Source organism: Leptidea sinapis, chromosome 34 (assembly GCF_905404315.1).
Source record: "Leptidea sinapis chromosome 34, ilLepSina1.1, whole genome shotgun sequence".
NCBI lineage: Eukaryota > Metazoa > Arthropoda > Insecta > Lepidoptera > Pieridae > Leptidea > Leptidea sinapis.
In genome coordinates, this window is record NC_066298.1 from 10113725 (window position 1) to 10118445 (window position 4721).

Consider the following 4721-nt stretch of genomic DNA (forward strand, 5'->3'; position numbering starts at 1 on the left):
AAAGGTATTAGGTGTGTATTATGTTAACATTTAGACATATAATAACACGCTTGTTCGAAGTACTTTGGAGTTCAATAGCATAATATGGAACCCTTTCTATAAATGCCACATAAGACGCATGGAAAAAATTCAAAAATCATTTACAAAATTCTTGTCATTCAAAGATGCCTCTCAAATCGATCACGTTACTGTGACAGATTAAATCACTTTAAGATTGTTTCTCTGTCCAACAGACGAAAGTTTCTGGACCTTTGCGGCCTTTATAAAATTATACACGGATCCTTAGAACCTAACATAATATCAAACTTAAATTTCTCCATTCCAAGATGTTTACCAAGACAACCGATTAATAAAATATTTTCAAATAATTACTCTAGAACGAATGTGAAACAATACGGTCATTATAATAGAATATCTACAACATTCAATGATATCAACGTTCATGACGTTGACATTTTTCACGACACGTTTAAGTCATTTAGAAATAAAGTTTTAGAAAAAATAACGACCACAGTAGATAATAGTTTGTATTAGATTGTTAATGACTTATTATTCTTACTTTTATTTTTTTGTAATTCCACACTTACCACTTTATAATTATTTACATTGTATAGTTTCTAGAATTAAGATTTATTACTAAGTTACTTAATTTTTTTATAATTAAAATGCTGAATGTACCTAATTAGAATAACCAACCTAGAATTAGTATGTAAGTGCAAATCAATTGTTAATGTTAAGTTGAGTTATTGTTGGTACATCTTAAATAAATACAAATAAATAAATATTATATTACTATATAATAAATATTCGCACGTTCACGAGAATAATGCTGGAACTAGCCATAGTCTACAGTGACCTTATTTTTATACGAAGCTTAGGTACGTGTAACGAATACGTGAATGAGTTAGTTTGTTATTGTGATTATGCATTTTTCAATTAATATTTTTCATACTTTATTTTATTTTTACAATTTTAGTTATTTCTTTGTTATTTATTTTTCAGACACTTCTAATATTCCAATTCTAATATCTAATATTCCACGAAGACGACTCAAAGACGAAGGTTTTCAACCAGTGTGTGTTGCCAGTGATGACTTACGGTACGCAGACGTGGCTGCTAATTATGGTCCTGATGAGAAAGCTCATGGTCGCTCAGAGGGCAATGGAGAGGGCTATACTCGGAGTTTCCCTGCGAGATCGAGGAAATGAGGAGAACGGAAGTCAAGGTCATAGCCCAAATGTTTGCGAAACTGAAGTGGCAGTGTGCAGGGCACATAGTCCGACGGACAGATGGCGTTGGGCTAGTAAGGTGCTCGAATGGCAACCACATACCGGAAGACGCAGTGTTGGTAGGTCCCCCCATAAGATGGACCGAAGATCTGGTCAAAATCGACGGAATACATTGGATGAGGGCAGCGCAGGACCGATCGTCGTGGAAATCTTTGGAGGCCTTTGTGCATCAGTGGACGTCTTCAGGCTGATGATGATTCGGATTTTAATATTTTTATTAAAATAAAAGTTCAAGTCACTTATTTGTCAAAAACTATCCATACGAAAATTAATGCCTCACACCTGAGAAGAACATCATTTACGTAAACGTTCGAGTCCGAGATTGTTTATAAATTTTGTTTTCAAATTGTGTAAAAAATGTTACTCTTACAAAAATATTTAACAAGTACATAGGCCTCCAACCAGTAAATTTCTTGAATTAAATCTTATTCCTAAGCAGCATAATGTCGCGTTAACGCGGGCGAGACAATCATGATCATGCGATAAGTACATGAACTCAATCTCCCACTAAAAATCGTGAGCTAAAAACTCAATAATCAGAGTTCTTTTTAATAACATCAAGGGACGAGATGAGCAGGACATTCGGCTGATGGTAGTTGATACGCCCTGTCCATTATAGTGCAATACCACTCAGGATTCTTGCTCAAGCCAAAAATTCTGAGCAGCACTATAATTGCGCTCGTCACCTTGAGACATATGATGTTAAGTCTCATTTGCCCAGTAATTTCACTAGCTACAGCGCCCCTCAGACTGAACACAAAACTGCTTCACGGCAGAAATGGAAGCCGTTGTGGTGCAAAGGAGACTCCCACTGGTAAAAAGAGTGTCGTTCTCGGCGATTTTCTCCACCAAAATGTAAAAATCGTATCGATATTTTGGACGGAAATATACAGAATTTTTGTCAGTTTGGATTTTTTTGGCTTATTGTTGTCGTTGGGCTAAAGTTGGGGACAAGGCCTCTGTTTGGGGCCTATATGATGAAGTCGTTTTAAGCAGTTTTTGAAGTACCTACTCTAGACTTAAAAATAAAAACATAAATAAAAAAAAAGGAAAACAGGTAGACACAGATAGCGATGATATTGGTCTTCATCATCACCATCATCAGCTGGAAGACGTCCACTGCTGGACAAGGGCCTCCCCCAAAGACCCCATTTTGATCGGTCCTGCGCTACCTATTCCGGCCATCTTGACCACATTGATCTTATTTGAAAATAATTAAAAAAGTAAAATAGAGTTTGTGTGGAAAAATAGCCGCAAATTATTCCTCTTAAGCTATTGCGCTTAGTGGCAACCCAGTCAACGTATCTAATAACTGCACACAACATTTACTCCACGAGGATGGGAAACTTACATAAATAATCTTACAAATGCACTACCGGGCTTCTCGTAAATTGAATAAGATTCTAACTGTTAAAAGTGCTTTAAAGTTAAACCGTTAGAGTTCAATATCGAATACAGCTCAAATTCCTCAGATAAATCGTTTAAACCCATTTGACGAACAGCATGAGGTTTCCATTTTGAGGCTGCTTTAGTACTTTTTTTTGTAATTTAATAACTGAATCATTTCGTTGATAATTCACCTAATGGGGAGTTTTCTTCCTTTTGTTATACTGCGATGCAGCATGTTTCGCAGAAGGTGTATGTTTTTTTTATGAAAATAAGGGACGTTCATGATTCTTGAAAAACTCCAAAAATTCTGATGATAATTGATACGCCCTGCCCAATACAATGCATTGCCGCTCAGGATTCTTGAAAAACTCCAAAAATTCTGAGTGGCACTACAATTACTGCGCTCGTCACCTTGAGACGTAAGATGTTAAGTCTTATTTGCCCAGTAATTTCACTAGCTACGGAGCCCTTCAGACCGAAACAGAAATGCTTAAATATTAATTCTACATGGCAGGAATAGGCGCCGTTGTGGTACCCATAACCTAGCCAGCATCCTGTGCAAAGGAGCCTCCCACTGGTTGTTGATGATTACTTATCCAGAATCTAAATTTTTTACACGCTTTTTATTTGTTTCACCTGTATGTATGTTTGTTTGTAACCGACTCATTTGGGTGTGATTTCGACCCACTTTAAACAGACAGTTTTCGTTCAAACTTCGTAGATTTATAGAGGACCGACAATACATTAATTTGATAAAATTATTCCATTTTTCAATTTGCAAAATAAAATTTTTGTTAATTTATCTAAATTTTTCATCTATCGTCGATAAGTTAGGAGTTCATGTTCATTTTTTTTTTTAATGGAATAGGAGGACAAACGAGCGTACGGGTCACCTGTTGTTAAATGATCACCGCCGCCCACATTCTCTTGTAACACCAGAGGAATCACAAGAGCGTTGCCGGCCTTTAAGGAAGGTGTACGCGCTTTTTTTGAAGGTACCCATGCCGTATCGTCCCGGAAACACCGCACAAGGAAGCTCATTCCACAGCTTTCTAGTACGAGGGAGAAAGCTTCTTGAAAACCGCACTGTGGAGGACCGCCACACATCCAGATGGTGGGGATGATATCCTAACTTGTGGCTTGTCGTGCGAAGGTGAAATTCGGCGGCAGGAATCAGGTTAAACAGCTCTCCGGAACACTCCCCGTGATAAATGCGGTAGAAGACACACAATGAAGCGACGTCTCTACGCAACGCCAAGTGATCCAGCCGTTCACAGAGCACTGAGTCCCCGACAATTCGAGATGCAATGCATGTTGGAGGTGTCCAACATATCATTGATATGCAGATGAAACAGCGTAGGAGATAGCACACAGCCTTGGGGCACTCCAGCATTCACGGGCCTCGGGTTCGAGCAATATCCGTCGACAACGACCTGTATGCTACGCCCAGTGAGGAAGCTGGAGGTCCACTTGCACAAGCTCTCGGGAAGCCGAAATGATGGAAGTTTTGAGAGGAGCGCCTTGTGCCATACACGATCAAAGGCCTTCGCTATATCCAGGCTAACTGCCAGGCCTTCCCCCTTTGCTTTCAATAGCCGCCGCCCATCTATGTGTTAGGTATACCAGAAGATTACCTGCCGACCGTCCATGGCGAAAGCCGTACTGTCGGTTGTTGATCAACTGGTGACCCTCTAGGTAAAACCCTCTACTAAAAGCTGGCGGCTAATTATGCTCTCCATGATTTTGGAGAGCAGGGAGGTGATAGCAATAGGCCTGTAGTTCGTCGGATCCGAACTGTCTCCTTTTTTTTGAATCGGATGGACAAGGGCTGACTTCCATGAGTCAGGGACTACGCCTTTAGAATAAGAGTGCCGGAATAAACGCGTTAGCACCGGCGTCAACTCAGGGGCACACGTTCTAAGCACGATTGGAGAAATGCCATCCGGCCCGCTCGACTTCCTGACGTCCAACGAAAACAGAGCTCGCCTAACAGTTTTCTGTCTGAACTGTACTTCAGGCATAGAGCTCTGACACCGCGGGATG